The sequence below is a fragment of the Nycticebus coucang genome, chromosome 4, assembly GCF_027406575.1.
Source record: "Nycticebus coucang isolate mNycCou1 chromosome 4, mNycCou1.pri, whole genome shotgun sequence".
Classification (NCBI taxonomy): domain Eukaryota; kingdom Metazoa; phylum Chordata; class Mammalia; order Primates; family Lorisidae; genus Nycticebus; species Nycticebus coucang.
The window spans coordinates 61516489-61541892 of NC_069783.1; the positions used below are offsets into that span (position 1 = coordinate 61516489).

The following is a 25404-nucleotide window of genomic DNA, read 5'->3' on the forward strand; positions in this document are numbered from 1 at the left end:
TAGTGGAATGCTATCCGCATTTTTTTATTTTACTTACATGATAGAGTTAAAGTGTCTTAGTGAATGTCTGAGTCTATGTAAAACTTAGCTGAATATTTCTAGAAACTATTTTTAAGTTTCTAGGAAAAACAAGGTAAGGAAGAAAAAAGGAAGGGGTGGAATATGGCTGGGATTGCTGATTTTAAGTAAAGGTGAAATAACATTCTGGATGATGTTTTTGCTCTGGATAATGTGTTTTACTCAGCATAAAGTCTCATTGCTTTAACTAGAGAAAGATTGTTCCAAATAATTTTAAAATTTCCTCATATGAGTCATTTACTTTAAGTAGAGACTAATACTGAACATTAGTCTTATGCAATATATATACAGGTAGTACAATTGGTACTACTGTATAGAAGTAGTCTCCCTTATTTGTGGGGATGCATTCATTCTAAGACCCCCAGTGGGTACTTAAAACCACAAATAGCACGGAACCCTTTATATGCTTTATTTCTTCCTATCCATACGTAAATATCTATGATAAGGTTTAATTTATAAATTTGATACAGAGATTAACAGCAATAACTAATAGTGAAATACAATAATTATAGCAATATACTATAGTAATAGTTATATTAGTGTGATCTCTCTCTCAAAAAATCTAATTGAACTGTTTTCGGACCCCAGTGGGCAGCTAGAAACATAGAAAGTAGGGCGGCGCCTGTGGCTCAGTCGGTAAGGCGCCGGCCCCATATACCGAGGGTGGTGGGTTCAAACCCGGCCCCGGCTGAACTGCAACCAAAAAATAGCTGGGCGTTGTGGAGGGCACCTGTAGTCCCAGCTGCTCGGGAGGCTGAGGCAAGAGAATCGCTTAAGCCCAGGAGTTGGAGGTTGCTGTGAGCTGTGTGAGGTCATGGCACTCTACCGAGGGCCATAAAGTGAGACTCTGTCTCTACAAAAAAAAAAAAAAAGAAACATAGAAAGTAAAATTGCCTTGGTTTTCAATTTTTAAAGCAATTGTGGAATAAGAAAGGCTAAGAATCAAATTTTGAACATGAATTTCAAATATTAATTTCTCATATTATAGCACTTTGTGTGTATTACTACCACATATTTATAAATGTTTACAAATATGAAGAGTCTTAGAGATCATCAAGTGACCTTTTATTTTACTGATGAAAATACTTGAAGCCAGTTAGAGGTTGAAACAAAACTGTAATTAGAGCAAGTATTTTTTCTAAGTCACATCTAGCTTGTTTTTCTTCCTCTAAATTATACTGTATTACAGTTCTTTTTTAAAATTTAATACCTAAATGTTTCAAGGAAAATAAATCTAGGTTTTTATTTTTTATTTATTTATTTATTTTTAGAGACAGAGTCTAACTCTGTCACCCTGGGTAGAGTACTCTGGCATCATAGCTCACAGAAACCTCAAACTCTTAGGCTCAAGAATTTCTTTTATCTCAGCCTCCTGAGTAGCTGGGACTATAGTCACCCACTACAGCAGCTGGGTCTCACTCTCATTCAGAATAGTCTCAAACACCTGAGCTTAGGCAATCCACCTGCCTTTTCCTTCTAGACTGCTAGGATTACATGCATGAGACACCGTGTCTGCCAATCTAGATTTTTAAAATATATTCTTAAAATTATACTGGATTATTTTCTATAGTCTATTCACAGCTAAATGAATCCCTAATTTGAATCTCCTAAATAAGCTAAAAATTCATATTTTTTCTTACTTACCTCAGATAAAGTAAATCTTCTGTAGTTTAGACTCTAAATGTTAGAGAATATAAAATACTATGTAATAAAAATATATATGTAAAAAGATTCTTTTAGAAAACAATAACAAATTTTAATGTAAAAATTGGACACTAACTTTGTGATAACAGAGTAAGTTTCTTAGGTTCTAGTGGTTTCAGGATTTTTTTTTAATGGATGACCATATACTGTTAAAATGTTGGGAATAATTATATTAGTCTTGACCATGAGCACTATGATATGCTTTAAAATTCTTAGTAGAATTATTAACCTATATCTTCTTTCTTTCAAACTACTTATGTACACAACCTCTATTTTGCTTGCTAGCACAATCAAAATTTTAAAACATTTTATTGTACCCATATGCAAATATATTTACATAGGAATAAATCTAGTTTTCCTTAAAGAGGGCAATAGAATTAAAAACTGAGGCCAACAAACAAATGAAAGTTTCTCTAAATCCACTGGATAATAGAGGCAGTGTTAAGGCTAACCATAGTGTTGAACTAAACAGAGGGATTACTCGTGGGTTTTGCATCAGTTGTTTTCTGCCGGGTGGCCTCACTTGTCAAAAAAAAAAAAAAAGAAAGAAAGAAAAAGTTTAACAGGCAAACATTCACATGGGCACATTGAGAAAAGAAGTATGCTTAATTCCATCAAAGCTTAAAAAAAAACCAATCATTAATTTATTCTAACTACAATTGTTGGTCATTTGTGAAAAACATCTGGCCTTTAAGTCATAGGAACCCAAACACCAGTACAACGTGAACATTTGTGAAGAAGCTTCAAGTCTGGTCTAATATAAAAAGCAATGTTAGTGCATGCACAGCTGTGTCTGACCATACAACAGCACTTGTTTCTTACATTGCGTTAATTCCACTTAGTATTCTAGACTTTGAAAATATGATAAGTACAAATGTAATGTGCTTTAACAATTAGAAATTTTTTTATTTCCAATTTTAAAAAGTCTTGCTTTTTTATGTATCTTTTCATGATTGTTTAAGCAATCTTGGTATTACAAGTTGGAAATGGTTTCTGATGAACTCTAAATTCAAGATAGAAAATACATTTTAAAAATGGTTTCAGGAGGGACTTAACCCATTTTCCTTATTACTAAGTAGTTGTTAAAGTATTTGTTTTAAATCTGGACTTAGACACTCCTAAATGCTCTTTAATTTGATATAGCTAGTCCAAGAAATTTGGTAGGAGAATTTAGTGAAGGAGATAAATAATTTTGCAACTATACCTATATTATAAATTTAGTCATTATGACTATAGTAACATCTGTTTCTTTATAGCTTTAAAGGTAGCAGTAGAACAGCTCACTGTTGGGGTACATTTAAGTATTAAGCTCTAAGTTGGTCAAGTTTCAAATTCTAAGAACTTTAGCCACACCACAGCCACAAAAGAATGCATAGCAAGTCCTTTTCATTTTGTTGTTGTTGCTTTAAAAATGAATTTTTTAAGTGAAGAAGAAATTCTAATCAAAGCTATGAAAATTAGAACCTAAACTAGAAATAGAAAAGTTACATCATTTTAATTTCCTGCTCTAATATGTATAATATGAAGATTTGATATATAAAACCTCCCCTTCAAGACAACAAACTACTTGTCTAGTGGTTTCTTACTGTCCCAAAGAAATAAAACATGATATAACCAAATACTACTGTGTCAAAGGCTTCATATACAAATGATCTATTCCTATACTGTTAATCTGCTTTCACCAGCTTACTCATATACTATTTCACTTACCACTGCACTGCCCTTTACCTTCCCCTGGGGTTTTAATAATTATAAATTAAGAAAAACTGTAGATACTTGTCACAAATTAGGTTTTGTTTGAAGCAAAATAATAAATAATAAAAAAACTCTTATTTCACGGTGATGAAAAAATACTAATCTTTAGTTTAGGCATTATTTCACTTATGCCATAGACATATTGTAACAAGGTGAGTGTGACCACATTTCTAAAATGTACACTAACAGTAAATCTAAAAATGTGTGTGTGTGTTATATGTAGAAGTCTCTTGTAAAACTTTGTTTAGCCCTGATTTCAGAGGCAATAATACTGTTAGGATACTGGAGATGAGAGGAAGATCACTTAAAACAGCTTGTGAAATATAATGTTTGAAATGGTTCTTTGAGAATGTGCAGATTATGGCTTGCATAGGGACTCCTTCCAGCTGTCTGGGAAAATGAGCTGTTGACATTCTTTTGGGTCATCATTCAAGATAGGAGGGCAACTGCAAGGATTTAGCAGATAAATTCATCCCCAAAGACCTTTATCCGTTTCACTGCAACTTAGAAACATTCATGTTGAATAGTAGCATTAATGTAGTCCATTTAGCTGTTTAAAGTGAGCCTTATGTTAAAAAAAGAAAAGAAAAGAAAAAGAAGATGATGAAGAAAATCAAATGAGTAGGATAATAACTTACCTTCTAAGAGGTATTCCTTACATAATTCTAAAGCACAAACCATTATTTTCTCTACACTAGTTTCAAAAGCAGAATTGAGATCTTATATGGTAAGCAATAAGCTTTTCAATTTAACTAACTGAATCAGTTCTGTATGTCACTTGTTAGGTATTTATGGCAAAAGAGCAGAAAATAAATTATCATTTAAGTGTTGTGTTGTGAAATTAATGGCAACATTTGTAAACAACTGAGAATAATCTAATTCAGATCTGACTGTCTTTGGACAGTCTTTTGCCTGTATGCTTCAGGCAAAAGGGAAAGTCAAAGCTGTGATGAATGCCTTAAGGGTATACACTAAGATTCATACATACATGCCCTTTCCTATAAATGGTGAAAAAAAACTTTCTGACTCAAACTGGAATGATACTATATAGGACTGAATGTGCAGAAAAGGTTCCCACAATGCATTGTGCAAACCTAGAGCTAACAAATACCCTGCTGCTTTGAACCCCCCCCCCCAAAAGACAAAGGCACAATGAAATAGAAAGCTTACCACCGGTAGCTTTCAAAACGACAAACTAGGCAAACTATACATCTCCACCACTCCAATTTTGTCAGAATGCTAATGAGCTTGCTCTGATCTTTACTCAGCTTCCCGTGTTTTCTACATCTTCAAGGACCACATGGCGCTAGCAAAATAAAGACAACTAAATGAGAATTTCGAATGCTTTTTGTGTTAGGACCTGGTGCTTTTCAGTGGACGCACTCGTTGAATATTCTCAACTTAAAAGAGTACAACAGGGGGTTGGGTATGAACTTTTTAACGGGAGGAAATTTGAACAAAAGTAAATTAGTGAGATGAGGAAAATATGAGAAAAATTTCTGATTAATTTCCACTCCATAATATCAATGACACCTTCAGCCCCACTCATACTCTTCTAACAAGAGATGCTGATAAAAGATGAATGATTCTGTGTTGTTCACGGTGAATGTTTAGTGGTTTTTTAATAGCAGCATTCTACATAAAAGGCACCAGGAAGTACTCCGCATTAGCAGTTGAGATCACTAGTTAATAGGATGATGTCTTTTAGCTTTTGTCACAAGATTATTAGAAAGGATGGGTTTCTGTTCTCATCGTTGCATAGTTTGGAGTGCCTGTTGAGTACAAGTGCTAAAATACAGGTTTCTCAGTATTGTTTCACATGTAAAGCAAAAAGCCTTTTAATGCAACACCTTTTTCCTTTTTCCCAGGTGATTTTGTTATTGATCTCTAATCTACTCCTTTAGCTGTATTAAATGTTTGAAGTGTTCTGCTTTTCTGTGTAGCCTGATGCTAGCTATTGAGTCTATAAATTCATTAACATTAAAACAGAATCTAGCATTAGACTCTATGATTTAGAAAATGGCAGATTACGTAGTCTTTATGGTTTAGGGTCTAGATAGCAACATAAAGATTGCCTGAGTAAATATTGTAACAGTATGTTTTCTGATAAAGAATTACTTTTATGAGAGGAACATAAAATTCTAATGAAGAATTACTTTTATAAGGAACATATTTTTCACTATCTCTCTTTTCTCTATACTTACAGCAGAATAAAAGTGCTGAACTCCATCTCTCACTGTACTCATCCATATCTAAAAAGGAGAAAATGCGAACCAAAACTGAGGACATTTTTATATATAAAGCTCTCTAAACCGGAATTAAACTTATTCTGTATAATTAATAAATAACCAGGAAAGAATATTTAATATAGTAACATGTTTCAGATTTTATGTGAAGAAAAATTTTGTCAGTGTTTCTCACACTTAACACATCCATTTGATGTTTGTATACACTATTTAAATTTTCTCTTATCCTGAAAAATCATATATTTGTACATTGTACTTTGCCCACATGGTTTAAATATTGCCTCTTAAAATATTGTAATTTATTTACACTTCTAATAAAATGGAGGTTAAAAAAATTGTATACTAATAGGAATAACTTGGACAACCATAGTTAATGAAGTCAGGAATAAGTAGAAACTATCTTCAAAATATAATAATAATTTTTTTAATATGCTACTTCTATCTCTATCGTTTAGTGTGATATTTCTATGTTTCTCATAAATGTAGATAAGAGGCTCAGCGCCCGTAGCTCAACAGCTAGGGCACCTGTCACATACACTGGGGCTGGTGGGTTCAAACCTGGCCCTGGGCCTGCCAAACAACAATGACAACTACAACAACAACAAAAATAGCCAGGCATTGTGGCAAGCACCTGTAGTCCCAGCTACTTGGGAGGCTGAGGCAAGAGAATAGCTTAGGCCCAAGAGTTTGGGTTGCTATGAGCTGTGATGCCACAGCACTCTACTGAGGGTAACATAAGGAGACTCTGTCTTAAATAAATAAATAAAGATAAGAATTAAGACTTGTGTAATAAAATGTCTCTATTTTGCGCAGGTTATTTTTGCCCAGGCTGGACTTGAATTACTGGGCTCAAGCAATCCTCTTGTCACAGCCTCCCAAGTAGTGCTGGTACTGCAGGTGCATGCCACTGTGCCTGGCTAGAGGTTTTGTTTTAACTGATATACCTTTCCTCTCTCCCTCCCTCCCTCCCTTCCTTCCTTCTTTTTTTTGAGACAGAGTCTTGCTTTGTTGCCCCTGGTAGAGTGCTGTGGCATCATAGCTCACAGCAATATCAGGAGCTTTAGCCTCCTGAATAGCTGAGACTATAGGTGCCCACCACAACACCCGGCTATGACATTTCTTTTTTCATACAAATTATAATGAGAAAGAGACCATGTCATGAAAAAATATACATTAAACTGAGATGTATATTTTGGCATTTTAGTTACAAAGCTAAAAATATTAAGAAGTATAAATTTCTCATCAATAAAAAAATATTTTTAATATGCCATACCACAGGCAGGGCATGGTGGCTCACACCTATAATCCTAGCACTCTGGGAGGCCAAGGCTGGTGGATTTCTTGAGCTCAGGAGTTCAAAACTAGCCTGAGCAATAGTGAGACTCCATCTCTACTAAAAAAAAAGAAACAGTAAAAACTAGCCAGGCGTTGGGACAGGCACCAACTATTAGCCCCAGCTATTTGGGAGGCTGAGGCAAGAGGATCTCTTAAGCCCAAGAGTAATAATATAACACCATTTTCTTTTTCTTCTTTTTTTTTTAAAGTAGAGATGAGATCTCACTCTTGCTCAGGGTGGTCTTGAACTCCTAAGCAATCGACCTGCCTCTTCCCCCCAAAGTGCTAGGATTACAGGAATAAACCATGCCTGTCAAATATAACACTATTTTCTAATTACAAAAAGTGATAAATCTTCATGCAGTTATGTTCCAAAATCTATATGTAGAAAAGTAAAAAGCATAAGAAAACATGTCAGACAATTGATTTTTGTCACTTCATTGAATGGCAGAATAATAGCTAGGTGGAAGAACAGTGAGCTAAGGCCCAGCTCTCCAAGGTTTCTGCGTGAACCTTCTTTCCAGCATTTCTGTCCATTACATACCAAAGCCCATCTGCCTTCCATTCTTGTTAGCATAATAACAGGAGAGGTTCTTCTTCAGTACTTAATTCTTAGTATACTTTCCTGTATAAACATGGACTCAGTCCTTGCAGCAGTGATTTAGGACTCTGGCTAGGAGAATGGTAGTCAGGGTCCCCATCTAGGATTTGCTATATGCAGTATTCATCCCTGCTTACTAGCTCATTTTCATACCTATGAACCTAAGGTTCCACTTTAATAGAATGAGGACACTATAGCTTTAAAACTAAAAATGGAGGAGGGGGAAAGAAGGGGCTATTGGCAGTGCTCCCACTTAATGAGCACAATGTAGGGGTGTATGGCACACCTTTGGGTGTGGGACACAAGTACAAGAGGGACTCTACTTAACAAATTCAAATATTGTGACCTAGTTGTTTGTACCCTCACATTAAACTGAAATTTAAGAAAAAAAACTTAAAAATTAAATAAAAATGGGGGAAGAACCTAACTTTAATCCTGGAAAGGGTGAAATTCATAATCATTCTTTCATGTCTTGTGATTTTAATTCATTTTGTAAATATATTTTGATCCCTGCTTATGCCTAAGGTACTATAATGAGTATAAAAACTTAATCCTGAACCTGATTATATAACTTTGGTCACATTGAGTCAAAGTTGATATGGTGTGGCAGCTAAGAAAAGTGTGAGGATTAAATTAGATACTCTGTATCAAACATGGGTACAGTGCTTGGAAGACAGCATGCAAAGAGTTCAATAAATGTTCGTTATTAGTTATATGATCTCTTTAATACTTAAATTTGTCAAGGTCACCTTTGAAGTAAAAGATATCAATAGATGGAAAACATTAAATTAGGAATTTTACCCATCACCATCAAGCATTACGTAAAATAATTGTAATGAATTAATATTTTTTTCATATTTGTGTATTTTATTTATTCTATATTATATACATTCTATAATAGGCATTTGAAGAAATAATAATAGACATATAGAGTAAAGAAATAGTGAAGTTTGTTATTAAAGGAGAGCTTATATTTTCAGGTGCTTATAGTGCTTTTGTTCTTTACATTTTGTGTTTTCATTTGGTAATATTCCTAAGTTCTTTTCTTTCCATAGTTTTTTCCTTTGTAGGTACAAGGAAAATTAAATATTGTACTTTCAAGTTTTTTTTTTTTTTTTAAAGTATTATTTATTTATTTTTTTTTTTTGGTTTTTTTGGCCAGGGCTGGGTTTGAACCCGCCACCTCTGGCATATGGGACCGGCGCCCTACTCCTTGAGCCACAGGCGCCGCCCTCAAGTTTTTTTAACTCTCACAATTTGTTCAGCTAATTCAAACATGTATGTTTTATATAAATTTCATTATTTAGACTATTTAAGAAGGAAATTTTTTTTTTATTGTTGGGGATTCATTGAGGGTACAAAGAACCAAGTTACATTGATTGCTTTTGTTAGATAAGGACCCTCCTATAATTGTGTCCCAACTCCAAAAGGTGTACCACATCCCTGACCTCCCATACCTCCCTTCTTCCCTTTCTTAACACTCCCCATCCCCCACCTCCCACCATGTACTAGGACCTTAATTGTCCTCATATCAGAATTGAGTACATAGGGTTCTTGTTTCTCCATTCTTGTGTTGCTTTACTAAGAATAATGTGTTCCACATCCATCCAGGTTAATACAAAAGATGTAAAGTCTCCATCTTTTTTAGTGGCTGAATAGTATTCCATGGTATACATATACCACAGCTTATTAATCCATTCCTGGGTTGGTGGGTATTTAGGCTGTTTCCACGTTTTGGCAATTGTGAATTTTTTTGTTTTTTTAAACATTAACTTGCCTTTTGGTTTATTGATTGTGAGCACCCATGTAGTATCTTGTTTTTTTCTTTTTGCTGTTTTTTGCCGGGGCTGGGTTTGAACCTGCCACCTCCAGCATATGGGGCCGGCGCCCTACTCCTTTGAGCCACAGGCACCGCCCTTGGCAATTGTAAATTAAGCTGCAATAAACAGTCTAGTGCAAGTGTCCCTGTGGTAGAAGGATTTTTTTTTCTTCTGGGTAGATGCCCAGCAATGGGATTGCAGGATCAAATAGGAGGTCTAGCTTGACTTCTTTGAGGGTTCTCCATACTGTCTTCCAAAAAGGTTGTATTAGTTTGCAGTCCCACCGGCAGTATAAAAGTTTTCCCTTCTCTCCACATTCATGCCAGCGTCTGCAGTTTTGAGACTTTGATGTGATCCATTCTCAGGGTTAGACGATATCTCAGGGTGGTTTTGATTTTCATTTCTCTAATAATTAGGGACGATGAGCATTTTTTCATACGTTTGTTAGAAGGCTCTATTCATCTCACTTGCCCAGTGATCTGAGAGATTGTTGGCTCTTTTTATGTTTATTAGAGTTCTCTGTAGATCCTAGTGATCAAGCTTTAGTCTGAATCAAAATATCCAAATGTCCTTTCCCAATGTAGGTTGTGTGTTTGCTTTGGTTGTTGTCTCCTTAGCTGTACAGAAGCTTCTCAATTTCGTTAAATCCCATTTGTTTATTTTTGTTGTTGCAATTGCCATGGAAGTCTTCCTCATAAAATCCTTCCCCAGGCCAATAGCTTCCAGTATTTTCCGCACACTTCCTTTAATGATTTTAATTGTTTCATGCCTTATATTTAGGTTTTTTTTATCCATCTTGAATCAATTTTTGTGAGTGGAGAAAGGTGCGGGTCCAGTTTCATTCTTTTACATGTGGATATCCAGTTCTTCCAGCACCATTTATTAAATAGGGATTCTTTCCCCCAGTGCATGTTCTTGTTTGGTTTATCAAAGATTAGTTGACTATAAGATGTTTGTTTCATCTCCTAGTTTTCTATTCAGTTTCAAATGTCAGTGTCTCTATTTTTGTGCCAATACCATGCTGTTTTGATCAGGATGGCCTTGTAGTACAGCCTAAAGTCTGGTAGGCTGATGCCCCAGCTTTGTTTTTATTATTAAGAATTGCCAGGGTGGCACCTGTGGCTCAAAGGAGCAGGGTGCTGACCCCATATGCCAGAGGTGGCAGATTCAAACCCAGCCCCGGCCAAAAACTGCAAAAAAAAAAAAAAAGAAAGAAAAAAAGAATTGCCTTGGCTACACAGGATGTTTTCTGGTTCCATACAAAATGAAAAATTACTTTTTCCTAGTCTTGAAAGTATGATGTTGGTATTTTAATAGGGATGGCATATCCCTATTAAATAATAGGGATGGTAGATTGCTTTGGGAAGTATAGACATTTTAACAATGTTGATTCTTCCCAGCCATGATTATGGTATATGTTCTTCCACTTGTTAATATCTTCTGCTATTTCTTTTCTTAGGGGTTCATAGTTTTCTTTATAAAGGTCTTTCACCTCTTTTGTGAGTTGTATTCCTAGATATTTCATTTTCTTGGGAGCAACTGGAAGGGTATAGTGTCTTTGATTTCCTTCTCATCTTGGCTGTTCTTGGCATATAGAAAGGCTACTGATTTGTGACATTAATTTATATCCTGAGACATTAGTGTATTTTTATATCACTTCCAAGGAATCTTGTGGTTGAGTCTTTGGGGTTCTCTAAATATAAGATCATAACATTAGCAAAGAGGGCGGGTTTCACTTCCTGTGTCCCCAATTGGCTGCCTTTAATTTCTAAGAAGGAAAATTTATAAATTATATCTAGAATTTGTAGCAGTTGTTTTTTTTCTCTTTCTTTTTTTTTTTTTATTAAATCATAGTTGTAGCAGTTGTTGAACCATTCTATTAATAGTTCAAGCCATAGGTACTTGATCATAGGATTTCTTTTTTTAATTTGTTTTTGTTTGCACTAGACAGTAAACTCAGGGCCTCAAAAAATTGCGTTAATACTAAAAATTGTTCTTCTCTACAGAAATATTTAGTAAAAGGTGAAAAACTGATACTATCTGAAAGGAAACCAGAGTATGGATTATAGGATTTCTAGAAAGGAACCTCTCTGATTCAGAAATGCAGAGAGCCTCCTAAGGTTGTCATTTCTAACATTTGTTTTTTCTCTCCTTGGCACTCACTGTATACCCCAACTTTTGACTATATACAATCTTAAGTTGACTTTTTCATCTGCTGATTCATGTTTATTCATTTATCCAGAAAAATAAATATATAATTTCTAACAGGGATATTTAGAAAGTATTTTCCACTACTAGAAATTTTGAATTGGAAATGTAAAATGTAATTTTTGAACCTAAAGAATTATCATATCACCATAATTTTCAATTTGGAACATTTCTATTGCCTAAAATGAGGAACATCCTTACTCTAGATTGCAATAAAATTTTTTAACATTTAAAAAAGTAGAAATTCCAGGAAAATGTGTTTTTTCTCAGCAACTATCTATGAAACAAAATTTAGGCATTTGAACTGATTTGGCAGCAACATGTTCTTCTTCTGAATGTGAAATTAAATTTTTGTAATGCCATGCCAATGCTAAAATAACATGTTATACATGGAATATCACCCTTTCTTTTTTTAAAATAAATTAATCTCAGTGACTTCTTTGTGAAAGGGCCAAGACAGTGGTTTTCAAACTTTTAGATCCCTGAAAAAATACCTGAGGAGTTCGTTAAAAGTACAGATTCCCAGGCCCTCCTTGAAAGATTCTGATTCAGTGGCTCTGGAATGGGGCCCATTTTCTAGATAATTCTAATACAGACGATCCACAGACCACGTTTAAAAACAGGGAGCTAAGATATACTAAATTCGTAGTGTTACAAGTGCTAAGGGAAGTAGCATAGCATAAAGATTTACGAACATAGACTTTAAAATCAGTAAAATCCCAACTGAAATCTGGGTGTTCTTGGACAAGTTATTTAACCTCTCTAAGCTCTATTTCCTCAGCTGTTTTAAAAAGAAAAAAAGGCTGATAACCCTTAGGTTACATATAAAAAGTAAATTTGACATATACTTACTTAAATTTGTGAACACCATAATTTTCATTGCTAAATAAGTAGGAGGAAGCCTTAGGAATTCTGCTAGTCTTGATCAGTATATTTCCTTATATTGGTATACTAATCATTTGAGTTCTGTAAGGCAAATACAGAAATGAACTTAGACATTGTATTTTTAGAAATTTTTTTAGGACATCATATAGGAGACAACTTTGCAAATATTCTTTTTCCTTCTCTGTTTCATCCTGACGCTATCCTAAGAAGATTAACCAAGATTTCATAATTTGATGTGACAAAGAATGACATTAGAGATGGATAAGATGGGCGGCACCTGTAGCTCAGTGAGTAGGGCGCCCACCCCATATTCCAGGGGTGGCAGGTTCAAACCCAGCCCCGGCCAAACTGCAACAAAAAAATAGCTGGGCATTATGGCGGGCGCCTGTACTCCCAGCTACTTGGGAGGCAGTGGCAAGAGAATCGCCTAAGCCCAAGAACTGGAGGTTGCTGTGAGCTGTGATGCCATAGCACTCTACTGAGGGCGACAAAGTGAGACTCTGTCTCTTAAAAAAAAAAAAAGAGAGAGAGAGATAGATAAGTATGTGTGAGTTGTCCTCTGAGTCAAAATTAAGGTAGCTTATGGCTGTGTGCAAGCTCTGTCCAAACACCTTTCTCCCAGTTTCCCCAAATGGAAACTTTTTTTTTTTTTAAATACAGATTTTACTGTATAGAGACAACTTAATGTATACTAACCCCTTGTTAGGTCCTTCATCTTGGAGATAGCACTGTCCAATAGAATAGCCATGAACTTTTGTTTTATTATTGACAGGCTTATAAAGTTTTGCTTTGAAATCATTATTTATTCTATTGTGAAGACATTGCCAGTTCTCCTAGTAGATGGCAAATTATTATGTCTTTCTTTCAGTTATTAGTCATGGTTTTAATACCTTCATAGGCCTCTAGGTGCTTTGCATAAGAAAACTGAAGATATATAGTCATCATATCTGCTTCTTGTCCCCACATGTCACTTCTGAGATGGAATAAGTATTTGTGTACTTGAAGGAGCTATTTCTTGTATTATAAATTAGTGAAAAACTGTTGAGTTGATCTCTATTTTTTAAAATTACATTAGTTATGTTTAAATGCTTAATATTAGGGGCAGCACCCATAGTTTAGTTGGTAGGGTGGCAGCCACATACACCAAGGCTGCCGGGTTCGAGCCCAGCCTGGGCCTGCTAAATAGCAATAACAACTGCAACCAAAAAATAGCCGGGTGTTGTGGCAGGTGCCTGTAGTCCCAGCTACTTGGGAGGCTAAGGCAGGAGAATCACTTAAGCCCAAGAGTTTGAGGTTGCTGTGAGCTGTGATGTTACAGCACTCTACCCAGGGCAACAGCTTCAGACTCTTGTCTCAAAAAAAATAAATAAAATAAAAGCTTAATATTAGTAACTTTTAAAGCTGAGTAGGTTTTTTGTAAATGTTTGTGGTTTTGTTTTAATGTAACTTGGAGAAATTTTTTAGAGAAAGAAAGATTAATCAAAATAATGTGATTATATACAACTATTATGTACCCATAATAAGTTTAAAATATTTGTAAATAGTGTGATTATTTTCACATCACATAGGATAAAGTTTGATACAATATATACATACATATATATACACATATACATATACAAATATATGCACACACATACATACCCACACATACATACAGTTATTTTCCTGAGGGAATACAGTAGACTTTACCATCAAAATGAGAGTAAACTAGTTTTTGCCTTCATTGTTAAACTGATGACATTGATATGTAAATTCACAGTACACACAGTTATGAACATGTATCTGACTCGTGAGTGATCCCTCCATTTACTGACTGGTTGTATACCGCTTCTCCATTCTTAACCCACCCCAAAGCCACCCAATCCTATGCCCCTGATGCCAGTAGCTCTGAATTAATAGCACCACTTGGTGGCCAAAACTAGGAATTGTGTAAAGCATTAACATTACTCCCCTACCAGCATGAACATGTCTTAGCTGGAATTAGAGCTAGTCATGGCTGTATCTGTTGTGCTTCTGAAGGATCTGGCTCTATGAGGCAAGTTAAAAATGTAAATCAAGGAAGACCCTGGGCTGGCATAATTTTGTTTATTTTAAAAATAAGCTTATTATGAATTATAGAGTTTTAAAAAATTAGAGATAGTTTTATATTTCAGGTATAAATAATTTTCTAGAGAAATAAATTATTAAAGTAGTCATAAATATTTTAATTTCTCATCAGAACAAAATTAGAGGGAGCCAAAATTTTTTAACACTTTTAACACTATTTGTTATAACTCAAATGCTTATTTTAAATCAAATTAAAAGGTTAAATAAAATTATACTGAAGGCCAGGTGAGGTGGCTCACGCCTGTAATCCTACCACTCTGGGAAGCCGAGGCGGTGGATTGCCCTGAGCTCACAGATTTAAGACCAGCCTGAGCAAGAGAAAGACCCCCTCTCTAAAAATACCCAGTGTTGTGGCAGGAGCCTGTAGTCCCACCTACTTGGGAGGCTGAGGCAAGAGCATCACTTAAGCCCAAGAGTTTGAAGTTACTGTGAGCTATGACCATGGCCATGGCACTCTACGGAGGGTGAAAAATTAAGACTCTATCTCAAACAATAAAACAATATAAAATAAAATTATGCTGAATGTTGCAATTCAAAACTAGAATACCATTCTAGAAAAAAGTACCAAATATCTATAAAGCAAACAAAGTTTGGGTTTAGAAATATAAATGTTTTCTGGTTTGGTTTTTTGGTTTTTCTTTTGGACAGCGTCTCACTCTGTTGCCCCAGGCTAGAGTGGTGCCAGCCTACCTCACAGCAACCTCAAACTCCTTAGCTCAAGTGATCCTCTTGCCTCAGCCTTCCAAGTGGATGGAATTATAGGTACCCCTGTACTACAATGCCCTGCTTAAGTTCTTCCATTTTTAGTAGAGACAGAGTCTTGCTCTTGCTGGTCTTTTTTTTTTTTTTGATAGCTTTTTTTATTATTATTATTTAATCATAGCTGTGTACATTAATGCGATCATGGGGCACCATACACTGGTTTTATAGACCGTTTGACACATTTTCATCACACTGGTTAACATAGCCTTCCTGGCATTTTCTTAGTTATTGTGTTAAGACATTTACATTCTACATTTACTAAGTTTCACATATACCCTTATAAGATGCACCGCAGGTGTAATCCCACCAATCACCCTTCCTCTGCCCACCTTCCCCCTCCCTCCCCTCCCTTTCCCCCTTCACTCTATTCTTAGGTTATAACTGGGTTATAGCTTTCATGTGAAAGCCATAAATTAGTTTCATAGTAGGGCTGAGTACATTGGATACTTTTTCTTCCATTCTTGAGATACTTTACTAAGAAGAATATGTTCCAGCTCCATCCATGTAAACACGAAAGAGGTAAAGTCTCCATCTTTCTTTAAGGCTGCATAATATTCCATGGTGTACATATACCACAATTTATTAATCCATTCGTAGATCGATGGGCACTTGTGCTTTTTCCATGACTTGGCAATTATGAATTGGGCTGCAATAAACATTCTGGTACAAATATCTTTTGTTATAATGTGATTTTTTTGTCTTCTGGGTATATACCTGGTAGAGGAATTATAGGATTGAATGGCAGATCTATTTTTAGATCTCTAAGTGTTCTACAAACATCTTTCCAAAAGGAATGTATTAATTTGCATTCCCACCAGCAGTGTCAAAAGTCCAGTGGACATTTTTAATCCTTTCGCCACTGTGGAAGTTGGAGTTTGATCAAAAGTTTCAGAGTGAGTTTACTTTTGTGGTAGAGGATTGGGCTGATCATTATGGAGGATAGGTCTGAGAATATCCTGAAGAGCTGGTTTGGTTATGGCACATTTCTTCAACATATGAATGTCATTAAAGTATTTAATTTCTCCATCATAAATGAAACTCAGTTTAGCTGGATATAGGATCTGGGGTTGAAAATTATTTTGCTTTAGGAGATTAAAAGTCGATGACCACCCTCTTCTGGCTTGAAAAGTTTCAGCAGAGAGATCTGCAGTCATTCAAATATTCTTCCCTTTGTAGGTAATGGATTTCTTACGTCTGGCTGCTTTCAGAATTTTCTCCTTCATATTAACTTTAGTGAAGTTAATTATGATATGCCTGGGGGATGTCTTATTTGGATTGAGTCGTGCTGGGGTTCTGAAACTGCTATCTGAATTTCAGAATCTCTTGGCATGTCTGGAAAATTCTCTTTCACAATTTCATGGAGAAGTGCCTCTGTGCCTTGCGAGGCCACTTCATCACTTTCAGGGATTCCAATGAGGCGGATATTAGCCTTCTTCGAATTATCCCAGAGCTCTCTGAGAGAATGATCTGTTTTTGCTCTCCATTTCTCTTCCTCTTTGAGAGTTTGGGAGTGTTCAAAGGCTTTGTCTTCAATGTCAGAAATCCTTTTTTCTGCTTGCTCCATTCTGTTACTGAGGGATTCTACTGTATTTTTCAGATCTTTGAGGGCTGCAAATTCTTGCTTCAGTGCATCAAAATCTTTGGTGGTTTTGTCTTTAAATTCGTTAAATTCTTGAGACAACTTTTGAATTTCTAATTCCAACTTTTGAATTGCTCCTCGAATTTTTAATTGCAAATTTTCCTCCATTCTATTTATCTTGTTTGCAATCCAAATTCTGAATTTGATTGCTGACATCTCGGCCAGCTGTTTATGAATGGGATCTTCAGTTACATCTGCCATATCTTTCCTTGGGGGGTTTGATCTATTCTGGTTATTCATGTTACCAGAGTTTTTCCACTGATTCTGCCCCATGATTGTTGTACACTGTTTGATTTTTCCCCTGGAGCTTTGTCGAGGACCCATACAGTGCTACGGCCTGAGAAACTGGGGACCTGTTTGGTATGGTGGGGCTAAGTGGTTCTGTCTTGTTTTCAGCTGGTCTCTGTTTGACCTTAGTGAAACAGTTACACTGGGTTGAAGTCTCAGCTGTGGAGAAATACCAGCAATTAAGTCACCCCGCCCTCCACAGGCAACAATTGGAAAAGGAAAATCAAACCTTCCTACAACCACACACCCAGGGCACTACCTGAATAGTCCTTGGGCGATTGGCTCAGTTCAAAAGGTCCAAATCAATTGTCTCAGTCAGCACCATATCGCCACTGCTGCTCCAGAATTGTCTCCATCTTTCTTTTGCCGCGGACCTCAACGCAGACCCTCTTGCTGGTCTTGAACTCCTAAGCTCAAGCAATCTAGCCTCCTTAACCTCCTAAAAGTGCTAGGATTATAGGCGTGACCCACATAGCCTATCTAAGGCTCCTGGCCTTAGATAATAATTTCATTAAAAGATTAGTTTTAATTATTCATAGAAGATACAATTTTTTTTCTTTAAAATTATCTAGGCTTGGTGCCCGTACCTCAGTGGTTATGGTGCCAGCCACATACACCGGGGCTGTTAGGTTCAATCCCAGCCCCAGCCTGCTAAACAGCAATGGCAACTACAACAAAATATAGCTGGGCTGTTGTGGCAGGTGCCTGTAGTCCCAGCTACTTGGGAGGCTGAAGCAAGAGATTCGCTTAAGCCCAAGAGTTTGAGGTTGCTGTGAACTGTGATGCGACGGCACTCTACAAAAGGTGACATAGTGAGACTCTGTCTCAAAAAAAAATTATCTAACAATTATCATTGTAGATTAGATAGCTATTTTGCTAAATTCTGAAATATGTAATTTGCTTTGAGGTAATAAGTATGGGAAATAAAGTGCCATATTAACAGGTACATTTGTGACCAAATACGTGGAGTTGACCATAAAATTTGAGAGGAAGTGTAGGCTAAGTGTCTTAAATGTGATTTCTCTGGCCCTTTTTAAGTGAGCTGCAGCTTTGGAGAGAAGGTAAAGGATGTATAATACAAGGAAAGTACATATATAGCTAACTTCTGGAAACCAGCCCATAAGATTTATACCAGAATCTGAGATGGACTGTTGGGGTAGCATGATTTTCTTCAGTCTAAGGAGTATTTAAAAATACATATCATGGTAAAAGGGGTAATTGAACATATCCTAGGGATTAAGTTGAGAAAAATCTGAAAATAACTTTATCCTTGGGAATTGTAGCCATTCTGGGAGTCACACTTTAGATTTTCTCTGAATTTCTGACTGAAGAAACTGTTATTAGCATAAGGATCTTTGGAATCTATTTAACAGAACATGTATAACCTTAGAAAGAGGAATGTCTCATGGAATGTTTACATTTGAGTAACTTCTTTAAGAAAAGAAAAATGGGTCATTTTGATGAGCTTGCATGCCTAGAGGGATTGAATTGGAAAAGATTAAATGATGGTAGGATGCCTTTTGGTTAATTGGTCCAGTAAAATAGGTACGTAAAGACATTAAAAATACCATGTTCAGTGGAACACTTAAAGACTTGAACCAAGTTAAACAACATATTTACTTCTGTGGGTAGGCCTTTCTATTTCTAGTGCCTGCATAGATAGTCAGAAAAACTCTTATTTTTTTTATTTTTATGTATTTATTATTTGCAGTTTTTGGCCAGGGATAGGTTTGAACCCATCACCTCTGGTATATGGGGCCGGTGCCTTACTCCTTTGAGCCACAGGTACTACCCAGAAAAACTCTTGAGAATCTGCCAGGAGGACTCACCATTCCTTGCTCCATTAGTAATTTTAGGAGTCAAGGGAGAATCCTGAAGCTTGAGTAAAGAATATGGCTTTCTACCTAGATTTTACACACACACACACACACACACACACACACACACACACACACACACACTCTAGTGTAAATGTGTATGCATTTGTATACATAGAAAGAGAGAACAATGATAATACCAACATTATACTACTTATATAGTATTTACTGTAGACTAGGTGCTATTCTAAGTGCTTTACATATAATAATTACTTTAATTGTCACAAAACTATGAAATGATACTGTTATTTCCATTTTAAAGATAAGGAAACTGAGTTCTAGGGAGATTAAATAACTTTTTTTTTTTTTGCAGTTTTTGGCTCGGGCCGGGTTTGAACCTGCCACCTCCAGTATATGGGGCCAGTGCCCTACTCCTTGAGCCACAGGCGCCGCCCGAGATTAAATAACTTATGCAGGTTCACATAGTCCATAAAATACAGAACTGGACTCAAATGCACCATGATAATTCAATGCTAGGCAGAATAGTCTTACTTGGCCATTTTCATTGAATGGCCTTTGCCATTGCCTCACATGTAATCACTAGTACCTTATAGTTGCCCAAGAAGTGGACAGGAATCCCTGGAATCTCCTTTTTCTGCAAGATATCATATCCCAACCTAATTCAAGGGTCCTATGGACATATTTGCATAAGAAAAAAGGCTGTCTCCTTTTGTGAAGTACAAAGAGCTACTCTGAGTTCATTGTTAAGTCTCAGGAGCCTATATTGCTAAACAGCCCCACCTCCCACCCCTTGGATGAACTAAGCAAAAAGAATGAAGGTTCTTGTTTATCAGAGTTTTGAAGTGTTGTTTTTGTTTATCAGAGCCATGCTTAAAGGCTTTGTCAAGTTTGGCCTAAATTCTAAACAAAGAGCTGTTCTGGTAATATTGTTTATCTATGTCTCCTCAAGTGTCAAGTGGGTGGCTAAAAGTGGTAGTTCACAGGACAGACTGCCTAGATTTGAAGCCTGATTCCTCATTTGAGGCCTAGCTTTATGACTTTCAGTGAGTTATATAATCTTATTATATATGTATTTGATGTAATTATCATTATCATCATCATAGTTACCATTATTATTCCCAGTCTATAAGAAAGTTACTGGTTGTAGTGATAAAATGAAAGAAATACTAATATATGGCAGTCTTTTTGAGACACTAATGTTCTCTACTTCCGGAAATGCACTGTAGACCCAAGCTCATACTAAGTGTCTCTTAATGAAAAGAATAGCTGGGGCGGTGCCTGTGGCTCAAGGAGTAGGGCACCGGTCCCATATGCTGGAGGTGGTGGGTTCAAACCCAGCCCCGGCCAAAAAACCAAAAAAAAAAAAAAAAAAAAAAAAGAAAAGAATAGCTGCTCTGAGAAGGTTGAGGGGGATTGGATGAGGTATTATAGTGTTGAAATTTACACTGATTACCTGGCCTGATGTGGAAAAACAGCATTTATTACATTTGATTCAAGGTGGTGTGTAATTATTGAAACCCTGCTCAGGTTACAAAGCTGCTGGAGAAGGTCCTGCACTGTCCTACTTGCTTAGGCTTCTGTGGTTTGAGAATGAATGTGGCCACAGGCTAGAAGGGGATAGGCGTAATTCCCACCAGCTTTCACTCATAAAATGAAGATATTTAGGAAAATGCATATGAGGACGTTATGTTAAGTAAAATAGGTCTGGCACAGAAAGACAAATACTGTGTGATCTCACTTATGCAGAATCTAAAAAGTTTAATTCGTAGAAGTAGACGGCAGAATGGTGGTTACCAGGGGCTAGGGCAGTAGGGGTAGTGGTGTTGAGAGGTGGTGGTCATTGTTTACAGAATTTCAGTTAGATGGGAGGAATAAGTTCAAGACATCTATTATACAGCATAATGACAATAGTTTAAAATCATATATTGTATTCTTGAAAATTATGAAAAGATGATTTTACATGTTCTCTCCACAAAAAAAGATAAATACATGAAGTAATTCATTTGTTAATTAGCTCAGTGTAGACATTCCACAATGTGTGTATATATATATATTTCATAATAACATGTTGTACATGGTTAATGTATGTAATTTTTATTTATAAATTGAAAAATAAATAAATGCATAGGAAGGATATATCCCAGTGTTACCTGGTTATCTGAACCCAAGCATGACCAAAGCTGACATAGAGTGAAAGAGAAAGTTACTGTGCAGGTAGGACATTGGGGGCTGAAGTTGTGAACTTGGCCTTCAGTGGAAACTCATTTTGAAAAACTTTATCTAACACTGGAGGGAGTTACTTATAAGAGTTAGCTGACTGACCACATAATACATCTTAGGAAAAATTCTTTATTAGAAGGGAACCTACCTGGAGCATATGTAGAGTATGTCTGCCTCAGTTTTCAAAATTATATATGTGTTTAATTTTCCATACTTTCAACAGAATCTAATCTCATTCTCACTGGGCATTTAGAAAATCAGCTATTTCATCTACATTGACAATTTCATAAGCTGATTTTAAAATTGCTATGCTTTTAACATCAAAATCTCTTCCTGTAAAAATAATGAAAACTTTTACTTTCCCTGTGAAGCTTTTTGCTTTATAAATACTTGACTTTTCCTATTGAGGGCTTTCTTTTCTTCACATTACTTCAAATTGTAATTTTAACTTTCTTTTCTTTTCTTTTCTTTTTTTTCCCAGTTTTTGGCCAGGCCCAGGGTTGAACCCACCACCTCTGGTATATGGGGCTGGTACCCTACTCCGTGAGCCACAGGTGCCACCCTTAACTTTATTTTCATAACCAATAAACTTTTAGATGTATTCCATCAATCCAAAATTTTCAAACTTAAAATTTACCTTTTTTGGTATTTCATATTAAACAGTAGTGCATGAATTGCTTTGTTTTTAAGTCTCCAAACCCCATTGCTAAAAAATAGACTGTCATTACTTGGAGCACAGCCAAACTGTTGTGTCATCCTAGCTAGGGCTGTCTTTTGTATGCATCAGTGACACTGCTGACCCAGTAGAGCATTTACTTTGTTTTTCCAGGTGCAGAGATGAATTTGTACTTGATTCACCTACATTTTTCACCTATCCTGCTTCTGACCAATGACATATTAATTATAGACTTTGTTATGATAACAAAGATTAAAAATGTAATTTGTATCCATGAAGTTGTTTAAAAATTTACCATCCCACCAACAAGTGTTCCCCTCTCCGCCCATCCATGCCAGCATCTGCAACTTTGGGATTTTGTGATGTGAGCTGATCTCATTGGGGTTAAGTGACATATCAGGGCATTTTTGATTTGCATTTCTCTAATGATTAGGGATGATGAGTAATTTTTTCATGTTTGTTAGTCATTTTGTCTATCTTCCTAAGAAAAGGTTCTGTTCAAGTCTCAGTGATAGATGGGATTGTTAGCTCTATTTTTGTTGATTAATTTGAATTCTCTATAGATCCTAGTTATTAAGCCTTTGTCAGATTTATAATATGCAAATACCTTTTCTCATTCCGAAGGTTGTCTATTTGCTTTGATCGTGTGTCCTTACTTGTGCAGAAATTTTTCAGTTTAATGAGTATAAAGCCAGTAGATGATCTAATTCATGCCCACATAGGAGAAAAACTCACTTCAATTCATGTTGGAGGGGCACAAGAGAGGGGAAGGGGCATAGGGAGGGGTGATGGGAGTGGAATTTGGAATGCTCCCACAGATTGGGCACAATGTAGGGGGTATGGTACACCTTTTAGGCAGGACATAACTGCAAGAAGGACTCTACCTAACAAATTCAAATATTGTGTTGTAGTTGTTTGTACCCTCACATTTACCAGAAATTTAAAAAAACACTACCCTCACTCCAGCTATCCCTGCTTGTATTTTTGTCTCCATACTAGATTATGATCCCTTCTGAGAAGCAGGGATCATAACTTAGTTGTCTTTATATCTCTAGTTCCTGGCTCAGTACTGTACATACCATCATCACCTTCTTCATTATCATCATCATAACTTGATTTTGGGGTACTTTGCTAAGTACTTTGGATTGCCTCTTTTAAGTACATGGATTGCCTCATTCAATTCCTGTAAAAACCACATGAAGTGAAAGTAATATGATTAAATATCCTTACCGAGGAAGATACTGAGGTTTAGAGAGCTTTAGTAATTAGTCTAAAATCAAGAGGCTCAATTTTTTTCAAGTGAAACTGAACAAAAGCAATACTGGTTGTGGAGACAGTGTTCATCTTATCTGTAGCATATTCAAAATCTCTGATCTAACTAAACACAGACTATAGATAGTATGTAATTACATATTATGCTTGACCTTACCGGAAGTTTTAGTTTTATCCACAGGAGTTTCTTAGAATTAGTGAAAGTAAACATTCATAAAGGTGTTCCTTAATTTACAAGAGGTCTTAAATTTTATTAATGAGTCAGATTCTTTTTAAATATTTAAGTTATGGATTGAATTCTGAGGCCCCCCTGTCAAAAACTATCACATGCGCTCAAATGACCTAGGAAAAGATGAACCCCATTCTCCCAATGAGAATATTCCCCAGAAATTTTGATCAACTTAAATAGTCTTTAAAAGTTTATGAATATTTCAATATTTAATTTAGCTACATATACATACATGTTTAAAACCATTATCTTAACATAGAAATATTATCATTATCTTAACATAGAAATATTGCTTTGCTCCACCCCCACTTTTCAAGGAATAATTTCATTCATTTCTTTATATTAATCTTGAACATTAATGTCTCAGTAACTTCTAGAGCTACTTTTGCGTCATTCTCTTGACATGACTAAGAAGGCTTATAAGACAGGAAGAGAGTAGAAGGGAGTCTGGCAGGTGCAGTTCAAACAAAATGAGCTTTAGGAGAGGGGAGAACTAGCAGGGAATTTCTACATCTGTAAGGGATACTCACAATTCAAGTTTTCCTCTTGTTGGAGGATGCTTACTTAATTCTCCAAGTAGACCAGTATCTTTTTTTTTTTTTTTTGAGACAGAGCCTCAAACTGTCACCTTTGAGACAGAGCCTCAAACTGTCACCTTGGGTAGAGTGCTGTCGTATCACAGCTCACAGCAACCTCCAACTCCTGGGCTCAACTGATTCCCTTGCCTCAGCCTCCCAAGTAGCTAGGACTACAGGCACCCCCCCACAATGCCTGGCTATTTTTCGGTTGTAGTTGTCATTGTTGTTTGGCAGGCCTGGGCTGGATTCGAACCTGCCAGCTCCAGTGTATGTGACCAGTGCCCTAGCTTCGTGAGCTATAGGCACCGAGCCAGTAGCTTTTATCTTATGTTGACATTTTTTTTTAATTTCAGATTAATATGAGGGTACAAATGATTTAGGTTACGGTGTTTGCACTTGTTACGTAAGGTCTCTGTTGTAGTTGTATCCTATACTCAGGAGATGTGCCATATACCCTACTTTGTGCCCATTATGTAGGAACATTAAATTAAATTAAATTTTTCTCTTGGGTGGGCGTGTATTAGTTCACCTACTGGCTTTGTATTAGTATTGATTATGTTGAACTACTGTCTTTTTCATGGAATGATTTCTGTAAAAGTGACTGTATTTCATATTACAAAATATCTTAAATATGCCTTTAAAAATAAATTTAGCTTCAAAGTTCCTGAATGTTTTAACTTAAGCCAAGTGCCCATCTGTAACAAGCCAACAAAATCACACATTACCTGAAATGTGAGTCATATTAATACTTTTAAAAGCTCTTATTTATGAAAAGCTATGGGTGTAACCCCATTCCATATGTAATATTTTTAATGATAAACTTGAGTAAATATAAAGAATTTAATCAGTTATAATTTTTTTAGGATGGCTACTTTAATGCTTTTTTGTTTATTTCTGTCATAACTTTGTGCTTAGTTTATTACCTTTTGAGAAATCCAGTGTTGATCTTCAGCATAAAAAAAGGTTGTTCAGGCTTGGAGCCTATAGCTCAAGCGGTTAAGGCACTAGTCACATACACCAGAGCTGGCAGGTTCGAAGCCAACCTGGGCCTGCCAAACAATGACAACTACAACCAAAAAATAGCAGGGCATTGTGGCAGGTGCCTGTAGTCCCAGCTACTTGGGAGGATGAGGCAAGAGAATTGGTTCAGCCCAGGAGTTG

General features: G+C 36.1%; 1 protein-coding gene and 1 non-coding gene across 5 annotated transcripts in view; one reads left to right on the forward strand and one right to left on the reverse strand.

Annotated features, from left to right (window-relative positions):
* The window catches only part of EHBP1 (EH domain binding protein 1), a 412692-nt gene that overhangs the window by 371346 nt on the left and 15942 nt on the right, over positions 1–25404 (forward strand). The gene's annotated exons all lie outside the window — the stretch shown is intronic.
* On the reverse strand, positions 11485–11599 carry LOC128585048 (U5 spliceosomal RNA). The gene has a single exon (XR_008379798.1). It is a non-coding gene; the product is annotated as a U5 spliceosomal RNA (small nuclear RNA).